This window comes from Lichenostomus cassidix, chromosome 2, assembly GCF_008360975.1.
Source record: "Lichenostomus cassidix isolate B80296 chromosome 2, HeHo_3.0, whole genome shotgun sequence".
NCBI classification, from domain to species: Eukaryota; Metazoa; Chordata; class Aves; order Passeriformes; family Meliphagidae; genus Lichenostomus; species Lichenostomus cassidix.
This window is the reverse complement of record NC_139482.1, coordinates 72850742-72868394: the sequence shown is the minus strand read 5'-3', so window position 1 is coordinate 72868394 and position 17653 is coordinate 72850742. Positions and strand designations below refer to the sequence as shown.

Here is a 17653-nt window from a genome sequence, read left to right as displayed (position 1 = left end):
AAAACAAAAAAACATACCAACAACACATCTCTACTAAAACAGATCTTGTAGGGTTTTTTGTGTGGAGAGTGAGAAGGTGAAAGATGGCAAAGAAAGGTTTCGGTTGTCTTTCTTAGTGGTTGTGCTTCTGTAGTACATGTATGAGTATAAGCAACCAAAGGTGTAGATTTCTATTTTTGGTGACAAGGTCAACTAAACATACATGAAACCATATGCCCAGTCTGATAGCATTTTAAAACTATATTTTCTTATTCTGAAGAGGTTGTTTGAACTAGAAGATTTACAGGTATTCTGATTTATTCATCAGAATACCTTGATGACGCTGTTCTACTTCCTAGACTGAAATACTAATTAAAGATTAGCACCTTCTCAGATGAATGCATGAAGCACCAAGATGCCAGAAAAAAGCAAAGTGTTCTCATTGTCATTTTGACACTCCAGAAAATTTGTCTCATGGACTTCTAAAGATGAAATTCTTGTTTTGGTAAAAGATTGTGAAGAGAGACACTTTCCACCAAATGGTCAAATAACTCAAAGACATTATTTACAGTCAGGCAAGTCTTGGCTGTTAGTCTTCTCTTGGGCAGTTCACTTAGTTTTTGATTCAACTGTAATGCTTGCAAAAAGATGATAATTGTTCACTGGCAGCAGGGTGTTGTAGAGCTCTGGACAGGGTCCCAGTGTGTGACATCTATCCATGGTCCTGAAATTTCACAGGTGATAGAAATTAAATAGACTAATGGAATCATTTATGTTGGAAAAGACGTCTAAGACAATTTCAGTACATAAATAATTAATTTCTTTTTCTGAGAAAAGAAAAGAAGCATAAATAGAATAAATGGACAGTGATAAAAAACTCGGTAAATATAACTCCTTGAATAATAATAAAAATCTATCAGAGCACTTGTTTGTGGGAGAAGGCAGGTGGTAATAAAATCAAATGCACAATTAGTTATTTCTACTTATCAAAAGTATTTTTCTGAGTTGCCTCCTGCTTCATGTTACATTTCTCCAAAATAAAAAAATAAGGTTCCCATAACAATCGCTCTAAATTAATGGTAAAAGCAAATATAAATGGAAAAGCAACTTCATTCTTTCTGTGCCCCTTTCCTGCTTACCTTTTGTCTCCTATAAGCCAGAAAATATGGCTCTTCACTCCACTTCTATTCAGCTACAACAGCCATGGCAGCAGAAGAAACAAAAAGCTAACAAACAAAAAGGAGAGGGACATTTGATAAAAAGGTTTGTCTCTTTCTTTAAATAAGAAAACTAAATCTTTTAACATTAAAACATTTAGTTTGTTTCAATAACAAATTGAAAGAATATTTTTTTTCTCAGAAACCTTTGTCCTGAAAACAGCTTATGCCTCTGTAGACTGTTTTTCAAAAATGTTTATCAGAACCTTAATCATGCTCCTTTAATCCTCCTTCCTTTATTTACAGTTCCTTTCTCTACAAGTATGTAGGGAACTATTGTAAAGATAACAAGTCACTTAAGAACTTTTGACTAAAGCATAACATGGCCTTGGACATTCTGTTTCAGATCACTTGTTGTTGCCTAGCAGCTTGATAGAAATGGATGCAGACCTCCCTCTTTCCCCCAAAATCTTTTTCTTCAGAGTTGGTTAGTTTATGTCTTCCAATATTAAAGGCCTGTAATTCAAAGATACCATTAAATACCACCCCACATCTCTATAGTCAAAGCATATTTTACTTCCTAGGCTCTGAGATCATCCCTGAAGTTAAGTTTCCATCTATGCCATTATGTGAATTTGTACATTTTTAAAAAGCAAAGAAAAAAAATTTACATTTAACATCACTGCCAGGGTATGCAGTGGCTTGAACTTGGTCAGCTTTCCAGCTGCTTTCCACTGCCCTCCTCAACAAAACAGGGAGAGAAAATAAGATTAAAAAATAGTAGGTCAAGGTAAAGACAGAGAGGGTACTTACCAATAACCATCACAGGTAAACAGACATGATTTGGGGAAATAATATTTTAATTACCTGCCAATCAAAATAGGTTTGGATAGTGAAAAACAAATAGATATTAAAACAATACCTCCCCTCTCACCCTCCTTGTTCTCAGCTTCAACTCAACTCCTTCATTCTCCACTACCTCCTCCCTCCAAACGGCAAAAATGAAACAAAAATAAAATGCAAATACTTGAGTTTTTAAAATATTTTTCAAGGTGAAATACTGCATGTGAGCTAAGATCTTCTGGCGTTTAAAGTCAACTCATCAGTTAGTTTTATGGCAGGGATAGCTCCTGAGCTGACCAGTGCTCTGAATTAAACCTGTTTTTTACTTTATCCATTGAAGAATCTCAAAACACCAAGGAACTTTTGAATTCTGGAGACTGGCTTTTTCATTAGAATAGAAACTGCAGCCAAAAACTTTTCACAACTGGAAAAATAATTCTCTTAATGACACAAAATATAAGCAGAAATACAATAAACCACCTTTTCTTCACATTGCGTGTTTTCAGAATGAGTACTTTTATTTAAAGATTTGTTCAGCAGCTGAGTGAACCTTAGTGGTTCCAGCAAACTCATGTGTGTTCAGGCACCCCAGAAAGTACTTCTGTTGCTTTTGAAGCCTGAAGCTATGTTGGGTTTTTGCTCTTCTCAGTAGCTTTTGCTAGTTATCTGATTTTCTGCTCATTCTGCCTCAAATTAGAGAAGTATTTTCCTCTTAACATGTCTTGTTTATTTGCAAGGAAAAGCAGAGTTTTCCCTCCCTCAAAGGCTTCCACCAGAGTTCATGTGCAGTGTCTGCAGCAGTGCAAACAGGCAGATGTGCTCCCTTGCTGCCTTGCAGTGCAAACAGTGATAGTGAATAAATGCATTGAACAATCCTGATCCACAAAACCACTTGCTCCAACAAAATACAAATGTTTGAATATGTTTATATTCTTTTTTTCCTTTTCTTTTTCTTTTTTTTTCCTTTTTTTTTCCCTTTTCTTTTAATTATGGTTTAAAACTGATATCTGGAAAACAGATTGAGTCAATACTCCCAGTTTGGTTAAGAAAAGTACAGTCTAAATGTTGCTCATGGAACCATCAGTGACAGCAGTGGAAATGTCTTCTGCTGGGATTTTCAAAGAACTATTCAAAACCAGGGGGGTGTATTTGATAGTTTCAGCTTCTTCAATTCCATTTGCAGGCATCTGGAAGGTATCAATAGGTTACATAGCATATTTAATCCAGAAGCTGCTATTTAAAATTCAACAAATTTAATGAAACTATAGCATTGTATTCCTGGACAAACCACTATGCAACTATGTGTATCAGATATACTGGATGTAATTTAAGTGACACCTATTTCTCAGATATTTATAATGGCAATCCCTGATTATGTGAAATATTCCCAGATGATCCTAGAAGACAAACCACGCTGAGGAGGAAGAAAAAGAAAAGGAAATTTTGGCTGGGTTGTTTGGTGGTTTTGACTTATATAACCAGGGATTTGAGGAGAGGTGGGGTTTCTTTTCTGACTCTCATCAGCTAATCAATTTGACTTTGAGAAAGATTCAGCACCAAGCATTGAAGTGAGGAGATTGTATGATATCATTTTTTCCTCTCTTCTGTTGTCAACTCATGAAATTTTATAGAAATTTAAATTAAATGCAGGAAAATACATTTGGTCAATTGTAAATCAAGAAGACATATCTATCCTAACATCTGCAGCTGGTCACAGGAAGATATTAATCATGAACCACTGTTAAAAAACAAATGTGGTATTTAATCCCTTTGCCTGTTCTTTTTTTCACAGCAGTTTTTGAACTTCAGTCTTTGTGTATTGCTGTAACTTTGTCTGAAAAAGGTGAAAAATCCCAGTTATTTAGATTTGAGAATATAAGCACAGAGAAAAAGCACCCTTCAATCTTTTTCACAGTAAACTTCATGTATTTATCCCTTCACAATATAGTCTCAAATCTTTTTTTGTTGCCTGTGCTCAACATTTCTCCAGGATTTTCTTAAAATAGCCACAAAGGTGACACACTTCTACCACTTCTATGTAGAAATATGAAATTACTTTTTTTCTGCTTTGCCAAGAAGTTTCTTTTGGATATGACAACATTCTTTGACAAAAACTGGGATGAAGGAAAGAACCATTAAAAGTTAATGAATTCTAAAAGTATATTTTATATGCTTGATGCTCATATAGCTTTCACATTCTCATTTCTTGCTAATCTCTATGGCAACCTTTTGCAGATTCAGTAGTCACAAAGTAAGGACTGGCAGAGTACTAAAAATGAATCCAAATCCACTCCTAAAACCTAAAGCCAAAATGTATTTCAACAAAATATATTTCCTGTGTTGATAATAAGCACAGGACTTTGGTGAATAAATTAGTCTTTGAGAGCTCAATTTTGTGCTCAGATTTTCTGTATATAATTTGCATTCTGCTTCTCGTCTCATCATAGAATCCTATTTTTCAGATTGAATTCAAAATCATAACTTGTCAAGATAAATTAATCTGTAAAATAATCAGTGGATAATTTTAGGACCTCAGTGGAACTATGCACTAAGCTGAAAATTAGGTAGGTATTTCCATTGTTTTTTGAATTAGAGCTTGGGTATTTACAGGTAGAATTTTTGCATGCTAGTTCAGTGAAGCAGCAAGATAAGAATTCTTGTGCTCATTTGTAGAGACATTATCCTTTTCTTTGGGTGGCTAGTAAAAACTGTATCTCTTAAGTTTATCAGTCCCATAACAACTCTGAGAAAAGTTGAACCAGTGTTCAGGGAAAAAACCCTTAAAACTTCAAATTATAAAGCTATTAGACACCTGCACCAAGAAATGGATATGCTTAAATAACAAGAAGAAAACAAGCAAAATATACAGACACACATTTCTAAATTTCTTCCCGTTACCTAATTCAAATTCTAAGTTAATATACACTAAAAGGAAAGGTGATATAGCTACTTGGCTGCAAACATTATCAATTTGGCTTAAGCAGAATAAAACATAAGTAAAATAAAACAAAATTAGTAGCTCTCATTTCTTTTAGAATGAGGAGAGTAAAGAAAAAAAGCCTTCAGAAACATAGCACATTTTTTTAATTCTATGTAGTCACATTATGTCCAAATCATACTCAAATGTAAATACAATGAAAAATTATATTTTTACAATATGTAATGCATTTATATTTTATTCATTTTTAATCAATAATGATCTTATATTGTGAAAGTTCTGTTCCTTATAAATGGTTGATAGGCAGAACTGACATTTTATTTTGAGCCAAATAGAATTAAGTCCAATATCTCAAATTTTACCATGAAAAGTCAATTTTAAATTGAAAAAGTTAAAGGAATAATTTAACTTTATGCTGGTTAGATTATTGTAAACCTGAAAATCTAAAATTGTAACAGGATGTCCAGGGAAGACTATGAGGCCCTGGTATGGATCCAGGAATCTAATAAGAGTGGTTTCTCATTTTCTGATTTCATGGAAAGGAGTCCAAGTAGCCTTACAAGGTAGGCTGTTCAAAACCTAGGTCTCCAGGTGTCTTAGCTAAGGCATCACTAGAATGAGTGAGGGATCTGGGGTGATAGTGATATCTATAGACCCTGTCTTCAGTGCTCTGAAACATCGTAAAATCCATTTTATTTTCAAAGACACTTTGCAGGTTCAGTCATTGGCATTTAATGACAAAGCTCTGTTTAGTTAGAAAATTATGTCTGGTTTAAGCCATGAAGAGAGAACCAAATGTGATCTATCTTATTTACTTAGAAAGTATTGAAGAAAATTAATGGATTTTTGTTGAATGCTTGAGTTGCACCAGAATACTCTTTTCCAAGAGCAGCCTTCTCTGTGGAAATGCTTTGGTTAAGCCTACAAGCAGTACTGCCAAAAGACTTTGTCTGCTAGCTCAGACTACAGGGATTCATCAAACTGAGGATATAATTCCTACACAAGTTTTACACATGCATACTCCCACTGACTTCTGCAGATTTCTTCCTAATTTACATCAGTGTAAATTGGATCAGACACCCATTTCAGGAGCTTTGGAAGTTGAGAGCAAACACGTCTGACAGTCACACAAACCAATACATGAGAGGTAACAACAGTTTAATGTTGCCTCAAGCTGTTTAAAGTATCATCCACACTGCTGTGTAGCTGTGAGAAATGGCCTGTTATGGAAGGTGAACTATAAGTGAGAGTAAAATCTGTTTCATATGAAAGGTTAAGAAGAGCAGTCTCAATTGATTTCACTGAGACAATAAAATTAGAGACAGTGTAGAAAATTACTGCCATGGAATAATTGATCTCATTTATGTTGGACCTTTTCTCCTTGTGTAGTTAGCCCAAACTTGGAGCAAATGAAGAACTAATAATAAAATGTAGTCAGTGGGTGCAAAGGCCAGCCATCCAAAATTTCCACTGAGCATTTCAGAGAGTTCTGTAGCTCAACTCCCCTCAGAGAGGAATCCCTATCCAGCCAGTTACAGAAGCAACCAACATCTGAAATTGGGAACCAGTCAAAACACTGTTCTAAACTAAAACTGCACATATAATGCAGATTTTCCAAGGGGGTGTCAATATTGACTTTTTAAGCAAAATTTCTAAAGCCCACACTTGCACCCTTTGAGTAACTGTTTGCCACAGTTGCTAAGCCAACTGCCCTTCTGCTCTCTCTCCACCATAGCCCATGCAAGACTCTTGTGGGATGTTCAGAGGGATCAGAGCTGATGCCTCTGAACAATCTTTTACTGCACCCTGTTTGCAGGTCTGTTACCAGGTTTGGGGCTAATCTGTGTATCTTTCCACTACAGCCTTTATGCATATTCTATGGAGTGCATATACAACTTTTCATTCCCCCATTTATTTTTGCTCCTATTAGACTTTAATGAGTGAGTTCTATCATTATTAGTGATAAAAAACATTTATAGACTAATTGGGGGGAAAAAAATCAAAAGGTTTTCATTGTAAAAATGTAATTTTTTAAAAACCAAATGTGAGATAAGAAAATCAAATTTCAAGTCAAAAAATGTTTTATTTTTCAAACCTTTCTGTGAATATTTTCCAAACATTGCACTCCAAAAGGAAATATATTCAAAAAATGCCTTTGTGGAAAATCCAAGTGTGTTAAGTTTCTGCACAGATCTGAAAAAGTAAACTTTTAAAATCTCAAAAATAGAATCATCATCTGGTCGTTGCTTTTATTTTAACTGCTGAACTCTCTGCTGTTCCTTTATTAAGGAAGCACAATAGTTTCTTTGGTACTTGACCTCCCGACTGCCATTTGCCTTCTTTTCTCCTTTCCCTTTCTCTGCTCTGCTCTTTATCTCAGTCTCTGAAGACCTCCTCCTTAATTTCTCCATTTTCACTGTCATTAAAAATAACCGCTGAAGCTCATGGTGTCAGTCTCTTTCTTAGTGCTTCTGATCTTTCCTCATTTCTTTTCTATGTGGCTACTACACTGTCTTTACTGATTTTTTTTTTTTATTTCATTCTCATTCCACCTCATTAGACTTCCGAAAGGTCAATATAAAACATTGGAATAGAGATATATATATTTGATTTTGGTAATTATAATGAGTCTGTCACCATGGTATTTAGATATCGATTGGTGTACAGTAATACATTAAGCAATGGATATTCTTCCCTTTAAGTGATTCTCAAAAGATTAGCTAATCTCCACTTGGGAAATGCTGCAGTTACTCCTTACATTTTATTCCCATGAAAAACAGTTAATCTAGCTTTAAATTCCATATAAATCATGCTCTATATTAAAAAAAAAAAAAGAGTAAACTGTCAAAGAGGTTTTAAATAAACAGTGTAAAAGATTGAGGGTTTTGCATTAATGAAGATCTACTTTTTTTGGGGTATTAAATTAGGAACCACTATAGCTTTCTATCAGGATAAAAAGACAGGGAAATTGCTGCAATTAAAATCTCATGAATTTCTGTTAATAAACTCTTCTCTTTTGTCTATTCCAATGTCATGTCAAATCCTAAAAATCATGAAGCAATTAGGAAGGCAATATGATTGACACCAGCATGAGATGGTTAATACATTGAGAAATAACATGTTTGCATCAGGAGGTGAAAAGCTGAAGGTTTTTGAGGCATGACTGGAACAAAGAGTGTTATAAATGCTGTTAAATTTTTCCAGCTCAATGACATGAGATGTTTTAAATATACAAGCAGGCAGAATAACCCAGCTCAGATGCAGAATAAATGACCATAAACCAGCTCCTAATGTGTAGATGAAAGTGTGCAATAGGAGCTAATCCACATTTAATAATAAACAACAGTTAATTTAAGGTATATATGACTGAATTTGCCTAATTATCGAGTTGCATGACTTGATAAAATATCTAGGTAATTTAGTAGGTAATTGTCCCATTTTCCACTATGATAAATTATGGGTGTAAAAATGGTATTGAATGCTAATTTAGTTTATCTTATCAGATATAGGTTATGTCCCTCATATATCTGTACTTATGTTGTTATAGTTCATTCACTTGGCTTACAATGTGGGTAACTTATTCAATTCAGCAGTATTTGAAAAATGAATCAAATAGTGATGAAAGTGTTTGGTATGCTAATTAAAGGGGTGAATCTGCCTTCTGTATTCCACATACTTATACACAACTTAATGACACAGTTAGCTCCTTTCATTTCTGTAGGGTCATACAACTGTAAATATTTACAAGACTAAAATCTAGATATGGAAACCAAGTAGAATTTTCATTTTAAAGTGAAAGACATAAATATAAAGAAGAAATCTCCTAACAAGCAATTACAAGACTAAGAAGTTCCATCTACATTCACTGTTTCATAAGATGCTGGTACTCATCCTCCCAAAAAAACCACTTCTGCTCTGTTGAGGCTTATGTGGTCAAAAGCAATGTTAATGTGTGAAAATCTCTGAAAAAAATATTAAGCAAAAAAACATGGAACATTATTTTTATGATCCATTAACTAGCTATCATATAGATAGAAATATGTAATGGTGCTTTACTTCTTTGCTTTGTCTCATTTAAGGGAGTAAAACTACAACTCCAGAAAAAGAAGAGGCTAGATAATAGCAAATTAAAAAAAGATTATAAATTATGTTGAGGATCTTAAAAAAAAAAAAACAAAAAAACCAACCAAAACCACACAACCTTGCCTACTTGGTAAAATAACTTCTTCTCCATTAAATATGTCACAAAAGCCACAAATTATTTTCTACTACACAATATTTCCTATAATTATATCAATATATCTCAGCCCACTGGTCATTTACAATACTTATGCTAGAACGTATTACAATACTATTCTATTCTAAAGTATGTGTAAAGAGTTTTTGTTGCATTTTTACTTTGAGGATGAAGATTTTCAGAATATATTCCTCATTGACCTTTCAAAGGTGTTTGTTTCTCACATTCTTTTCTTTTTCTCCTCCACTTCTTCTCTTCTACTATTTATGTTTTACCTGTTTTGAATAGACAAACTGTATTTTCTCTTCTCCAAATCAAAAATTATATCTGCAGTCAAGTCTTCAGTAAACTATTCCAGCAAGTAAATATGGGATTTCTAGAGTATAAAGTGAAAGGAAAAAAATGAGGACTGCAAGCATATATTCACTAAATATTTGGGGGGAAAAAAAACCCAAACAAACTGGTTTGGGGTGTCTTCATTGCCTGTTTATGACACTCCCAATCTCTTCTCACTCTATGACTTCCATTTCTAATTCAGTTTGTTATGCTGGGCTGGGGTTTTGTTTGTTTGGTTGTTTCGGAACGATTTTTTGGTTGGTTTGAATTTTTTGTTTGGTTGGGTTTTTTTAGTATCTTTGGGTTTGGGCTTTTGTTTTGTTTTATTTTTTGTATATTTGGGTTTTGGCTTTTGTTTTTCTTGGGTTTTTTGATGGTCCAGCTCTGAAGAGTCAGGAGTCCAGGAGCCCATACCTCTGCATTGTGTTCAGATCCTCCTAGAAACTCTCAGCTGACTTCCACTAAAACCACAACACCCAGGTTTCTCAGTTCCCTCTAAACTAAAGAGAATTCCACTGGTAAGACACTGGTTGATGTGGAACACTAGGCATTATATGAAAGAGAGAACAGTCAGTGTGAATCTAATCTAGATTTTTTTCAGTACTAATTAATCTGAATTTCTAGAGATGTTGTCAAATATGAAAATAGCTCAATTTTAAGGTAATATCTACTTTGTTGCTTGAAAAGAATGACCTGGGGTGAGAGTTTCATGTGGTGTTACTGGCCTGTGGAAACATCAAGTCCTCTGAAGCTCTGTTAGAGTTGTAACTCATCATTATGAGTTGGGTAACTCACCATTGAGTTGTCCTCTGAGGTAATAATTAAATCAGTGGTAATTACTCCTTTCTTGTATACAGTTGTGTGAATTTCAGTGGGAGGAATGCAGAGAGATACTTCTGTGAAAAGTTTATGCTTGAATAATATTAATAGGCACTAGAGTTGTCAGATCAATTCCCAGTACCAAATTACTAGAAGAAAGAAACTCATGTTATAGTTGTTGATAATTCATTGTTGGACTGTGTTGGTTTTGTGGGTTTTTTCTAATGAATGGTAATTCAAATCAATATAGTATCTGTGTGTGTGTCTGTGTGTGTGTCTGTGTGTACAAGAGTGGGCTCTAGAAATTCTTAATTATAATAAAAGCTTACATATTGTCCAAGTGAAATTGCTTAAAGTGGCAAATGTGGAAAAAGTGAAGGAACTGTAACCTTTTATATTTTGATGAAGATAATTTCTGATATTTAGCATTGGAAGTATGTGTTCATTTCTTCCCTAGATTGTTTCATTCTCATCATGTTGGTTTTCAAAGTTAAAAATTCAAACCATCATCTGGCTTAAAAGATGCTTCAATGATCAGAAAGCTCAAAAAATAGTACAAAAAAAGTTCTTTGAAGTCTACTGACTTTAGGGGTTTGTTTGCTATCTTTTTTTTTTCTTCTTAAACCTGACAGAAGTGATAGCTTATTAGGCTTAAAACTTCTTGGTTGTAAATGCTTACATAAGTGGCACAATTAATGTTTTGATGCAACTGACTCTTTAAAAATTCTTTGTCTCTTCCCCCCTCAATAAGATGTGTGTATTTTTTCAGATAGAAAGTAAGGATTATATACACAAAGTTAACACCAGCTGCTGAATTTCTATGTCACCACTAGAGAAAAGTTCCTTCAGAATAGAATGGAACATAATGTAAAATTCAACTACAAATCACTGTCTTTTCTTTCACTACAGGTGAACCAGATTAGAAGGGGATGTAGAAAGATGACACATATGAATAGGTCTTAAATTTCAGGCAGTCAATAGAGTATTGATAGTCTTCTTTACTTTAGAAATTTGAACTATTTGAAGGATTACATAGTTCTCTGGGATACTTTTATGATTTTAAATAGTTGAAACAATTCAGTAATACAAATGGCTTATTCATTCCAGAAACTGTGCACTCAGCTTTCAAAAAATATCTGATGAGGGCTTTATCTTTTTTTCCCCAAAGTGAAATTTCAATGCAGCAGTATTTTAACTCTTTGGATGAAAATATGGGTGCATAAAAGTTAATGAGGGTTTGGCACTTAATTCCCAAAGGATCAAGGGACCTATATTAGTTAGTGCATACTTACTGTGAAGTGCGTGTGTTATTTTGTGATGGGTTGACCTTGGCTAGCTGCCCAGTACTGACCCAGATGCTCTCATCCCTCCCTACAACAGGACACGAGAGAAAAGAGAATGGAAAAGCTCATCTGTTAAGATAAAAATGAGTAGAGCTGCCTCCCATAATTGTCACAGGCAAAACATATTTGAGGAAAGTTTATTTAATTTATTGACAACTAAAAGAAATTGAAACATTATCTGTCCCCTTCTCCCATCCCTTTTTCCAGACTCAACTGGAAACATCCCCACTCCTCTACCTCCTTCATCTCGAGCAAGCAGAAACAGGAAGATGGGTACTGGGCAGGTATCATTTAGGTAATTTCTGCCTTGAATTTCCAGGCCTATAGAATTTAAGCCTGGATCTTATTTGACTTCAGGATGGTTGAAGGCTCACAAAAATGAAAAAGTAAAGATTTATAGACTATTTAGATTAATTAAAACATCCCAGAAGATATTCTATACTATATTCTTGAACAATCAATGCATAAATACATGAAGAATAAAAAGAGGTGATAGAAAAATATCCCCAATTCCTTCTTTTGCCAGGACAGTTTGCCAATTGGGCTCAATATATTTAAGTTGAAAACCTTTTGCCATTCTCCTCTTAAAGGGGCATGATATACAAAATATTATTTTGTTAAACTGCAGTTCTCAACCTCCATGAGAAACTTAAATGGTTGTAAAAATTATTGCTGATGTTAATTAAATTATTGAAAATAAAATGAAATTATTATGACAAAATAAAATATACACCAAAATAAAAATGACAAAATATGACTTATGTTTACACTTGTTGGCAGCAGTTGAATTTTTTAAGGTGCCATCAGCCAAATCTTGCTGCATCATTTCATTCCTCAGCTCTGGGAGACATAAACCCATGCCAAAGAGTGAAGTGAGTTAGTTTTTCCCCATTCCCAGATGTTATGTGAAAGATCTGCAGGCAATAGATAGGCCCATAAGGAGGTTTTATCTGTAAGTCTAGGAAACACAAATGTACAAGAAATCCCAACTGAGTGAAAAACTCAAATAATGGTATCTTCTTCCTTATGAGAACTGAAGGCCTGGGAATAGATGGTGGTTGTAATCAGTTCATTAATGTCTCAGCAGCAAAAAAAACCAACACTGACCATGATGAAAGGAGAGTTTCGAGGGACAGGTAAGATGGCAGTCTCGTGATGTTTGTTTCAATTGGGAATGCAGTGAGGTGAAACAAATTTTCTTGAAAAGATCTGGATTTGACAATGGGAAAGTATGTCTGTTCTAAGAATAAAAGAATGACAAAGCTATCTAGCACCTGGTATTTTAGAGATACCTTTCTGGTATCTCCTTCATAGAAATATTTCAGTGGGACATTAAAATCAACAATGTCTAATAAACACTTGCTTGTACTCTGACCAATCTTAGCTCAGGTGTTCTGAACCAGAAGTTTTCTTGAACTTCTTTCCACATCTGCAGTACTATGCAGGAGGGCGTGGATCTTAATCATCAATGCAAACATTATTTGAATACAAGACAAGTTTTTGTAATTGTCTGGGCAGGTATGGAAATCAGTTAAAATAAGAATACCCCCTCTCCACCCAAAAAAAATGCACAGAGGAAAATAGAAAGAACATGTAGGTTATGTCTTTGTTAAGTTTAACATACTGAGCAGATTCAATCCCTAAGATCCTTATAACCATCCTAAAATATGGACTGTAATTTTAAAAGTCAAGTCCTGAAGAGTTGCAGTTCATCCAGGATTTAAGAGAGCATTAGTGTAGTTTCTGTGTAGATAAATGATTCTCTTTTTCCCCTCTTAGAATTGTCAGTTTCATTTGGACAGCCTAAAGGTAGGCAGACATTTCAGTTGGTGGCTCTTCAATCTAATCACTGTCTACGAAGCCACTTGTGTTCAATAGTCTTATTACATCTTTTATCTTACTGTAATTATTGTATCTTCTTATGTCTATAAACTTCATGAAGTTTAAGTTACTGATGAATAAATACTTGCATCCTGCTATGCCATATGTCAATTATGTATGATAAAACTAAAGGCTCCTTTCTGTTGTTATACCAAAGGGAATTCATTAGTGTGTTTAGTGCTCTTCTTGCAGTGTCTGAACCAGTTTCCAGTCCAAAAGACAAACAGTTCTTTGAAACAAAGATTTGCAACCATTTCACAGTGACTTTTAAATTAGTGTTGTCTTTGTTTCCTTTGGAACAGTTACTTCCCTTGGATGGAGCACTGGATATCATATAAGGTATGGCCACATACCACTGTTGGACAGCTATGAAGCTGAGGGATTATGAGATTGCAGTGCTCAGAAATTATGAGAGACATTAGCAGTAGGATGATGATGATGATGTGGAGCTATAAATGTGCAGAATGTAGAGATTAATTCAGTAGAAACCTCCCTACCACATGCAAAAAATCTCCCAAAATACAGCCTAGGCATAAAGGTTCTTCATTGTCTCTAACTGAGCTTAGATTATGTCACGGTCAAGACAGAGAGAACAGTAAGAAGTAAAAAGCATTTCTCTTTGCTTGATTTTTATCTTCTTGTTAGTGACCTCAGCTTCGTACAAAATGTTGCAGGAAACACGAGTAATAACAGAAAGCCCTGTGTTATGATTCTGTCCTCTGAGCACCTTTTAATTTGGGCCCAAAATGTTAGTTAATTTCAAAATGTTGAGGTTGGGGTTCAGTAGTACCAGTAGTAATCCATGAAAGACATAATTGTAAAACTTAAAAACTCTATTTTAATTTTGGAAGTGTTCCTATTGCTCTCTACTGCACTGCACCTCTTCTAAGGAATAAAACTTCTTTCAAAATAGAGATCACATTATAAGTAATAGGGTTTTAAACTTGTATATTTAATCTTAAGGTTTGTTGCTTTGGGCTATTTTTGGTTTGTTTGTTTGTTTTTTGTTTTCCATTTTATTGCCCTTGATGATCAAGAAGTGAAAGGCTGAATTCCCTATTCTGGGTCTCAACAAAGGTGATATAAGTGAGGCTTTTGTTATCAGTTCAAGCATTGTAGTCCGCTTTCTTTGGCTTTCCTTGATGTGTACACTTACCTGCTACAACTGCTCTGCAGCTGCAGGAGGTTGTGGCACTGTGCCAATAGATTTTTGTTCCTTCCCAAGAACTGTCTGCTACATTTTCAAACTATATGCTCAATTCCTCCATATCTGTGGATACAATTGCACCCTCTGTGCTCATGCCTACACCAGTTTGTACCCTCGCAGCAGTGGCTGGTGGAAGTCTGGTGGTGAGATTACTTTCAGGCATCTCCAAATTTCCTGTATTGGCACTAACAAGCTCGTGTTGCTGCAGTTTAGCTGCTTTTGGCACTGCAAATAAATAAAGTCTAGATGGATGCTACCTCTACATGCATCCATCTCTAGTGTCACACACTGCCCTGTCTACTTGTTCACAATAGCAATATAACTGGACATTTATAACTCGATGATAATTTTTACTTTTAGGTCATTGCTTGCTGGAGAAAAGATGTATTTCCTCTCATTACACATTCATGAGGTAGGAAAGAACTTTAAATGTTAACATTACAGAGAAACAGGCATGGTGCAGAACCATGACATGATTACCAGACATCAGCTGAAAAGCTTTAAGCAGACAGCACCTCCAGAATCAAAGCAGAAGTCCTAATCCATGTATTTTTTGCTCATTTCAGTAAGTAATTTCTTATATTATAATATCAGCTGCAGATCTGTGATTGATTTTATTCTTTCACTGCTTTTACTTGCTACATAACTTTTACTCTGGCTATGGAAAAAATGATTGTGAGAAAGAGCTTTGGCATTCATCCTGATATTTTTAAACCTAAGCAGCAAAATGATTTAATAAAGATTTGCCAGATAAACTTGATTGCTTCTTTGATAGAATTAAAAAATTAGTGGATGAAAGAAAAGCATAATATGATATGCATTTTCAATTAATTAAGGAAAACATTTCATACTGCATTCTATAAAAGCTTGTTTCTCAAAATTAATTTAAATTGGCTTGAATATGAATGCTATCATGTGAATAAACCACTGATGGAAGATAGTAAACAAAGGGAAGTGATGAGCTGCAAAATAGTGACTTAGGAGGAAATGACTACTGGTTTACTGCCATAGGAGGTCAGGTTATATTCTGTTCCTCACTAATGACTTTGCAGAGAGAAAAAACATTAATTAATTCACAGAGGGTACTAACTTAGGAGAAACCATAAAGGATAAAATACTACGAGGAGTACTTCTGCACTTTAATGCAGAGGATGAGCTTGAATCTTAAACAAAAGCTGAGAAATATCAACAAACAGAATTCACATAAAATTTTCCAAAATCCAGTTTTTGTGAGGTAAACTGCAGCTGAGAAAAAGATCTAATGCATATTCTAAGCTCTCATTGACTTCTGTCAGTGTTAATCATAAGCTTACATGTTGTGTGGAATAATGAAGTAGTTAAGCTCAGGTTTAATATTAAGCTTATTCTTAAATTCTTCACTGATGCAAATTCTATAAAGCACAGATGAAACCAAAAAGTAAAACTATAGGAATATTAGAGAAATGTAAATGTAATCCTGTATTAATAAGCCTTCTCTTTCTATGGCCTGAGTTACTACCTGGAAATAGGATTAAGGAGAATTAGTGAAAAAACGTTATTTCATTTACCATTTTATATATCACAAGTAACTCTTTCTGTCCTCAGACACACTCCTGATGTATCTCCTCTTCCCCCCTACTCTTAAAATATAACACAGTAAGATTAAATAAGTGCTTGAGAAAGTGAATTTATTAATGCAAGGAATGAAATATGAGACCAAATCATACTGTATTGAAATAAGTGGTAAAACTCCCACAAAATCTCAAAAGGATTAGAATTTTATCAGAACATCATAGTGCAAACAGCATACGTCACACCATAACTTTTACCACCTACAAAAAAAAATTGTGTATGAGTTTCATTTTGATCTATCACAGAAAAGAAATTTCATTACCTAAAAGAACTTCCCCTTAACAGACTGGAGATGGGGTGTGGGGTCTAGAAGAGCCAAAAGTCATTTGAGAGATAATGAGCACTTTTAAGGTATGCCTCAAGGTTCAAAGTGCCTCTTTGTATTAACAAAAAAAATAAAAGAAAACCACCAAAAGAACCCAGTGGGGAAGCCTTCCAAGACTGTTTGTGACAGTGTAGCTTTTTTTCTCCAGCTTCCACCCAAAAGGGTCCCAGACAGGATTGAATGGTATCATCCTAGAATCAGAATAAAGACAGCCAGGGAGCACATTAGAAGTGCAAACATTTCGCAGAAGAACAGCTGTGTGCAGCAATGTTTGCCTGCTGTGGATCAGCACATGAAGCTGATGTTCATGTTGTGCTTCCATATGTAGAACAGGATGAACACTGTGAACCCCTTCACTCCCTGACACTGCTTCCATGCACCCACAAATCACTTCTTGATTAAAATCAGCTCTGCAGAAGGGATGCCTCTAGATTAATTTTTTTTTTTTATTTGCAGTAAAACTAGATACAAAGGAGAATAAAACCCTGTACATTAATTATTTTGTGGCTGGAAAGGCATGAAGGCATACAACAGATAAAATTTTCGCAGTACTTTCAGTTTGTCACCCAAATAGGCTAGGGTGTACTTGGTGTCCAACTGAAAAATGAAGACAGAAGATGTCACTGAGTATACAGACCAGCAGCAGTGTGAATGTTACACATAAGAGCTGAACAACTACAGAACCAGACTTTGTGTGAGCAACTTGCCCAGTCAGCTTCCTTTTCACATATGCAATGTCCTTGGGCTAGGTATTTAGCATCTGACAATTGACTGTCTCCTCATCCATGGCCAGACCTAATTTATTATTAAAGGCAAACGAAAGGACAGATATTTTATTGAGAACAGAAGAATCCATTAAATCGTGTTACTCTGGTTTTGCAAAGACAAGATTGCATGGTCAAAATCACACTTGAAAAACAGTGTGAATGCAATGCTGGGATACTTACCTTGGAATCTTGGCAGGAGAATATTTGTGC

The 17653-nt window shown here is 34.8% G+C and overlaps 1 long non-coding RNA gene across 1 annotated transcript; it reads right to left on the bottom strand.

The window, feature by feature from the left end:
• Window positions 1–399: 399 nt before the first annotated feature.
• Window positions 400–1913, bottom strand: LOC146441634 (uncharacterized). Its single transcript, XR_014850460.1, has 3 exons — window positions 1808–1913; window positions 1119–1205; window positions 400–703 (listed from the first exon to the last, which is right to left on the bottom strand). It is a non-coding gene; the product is annotated as an uncharacterized LOC146441634 (long non-coding RNA).
• Window positions 1914–17653: the final 15740 nt, after the last annotated feature.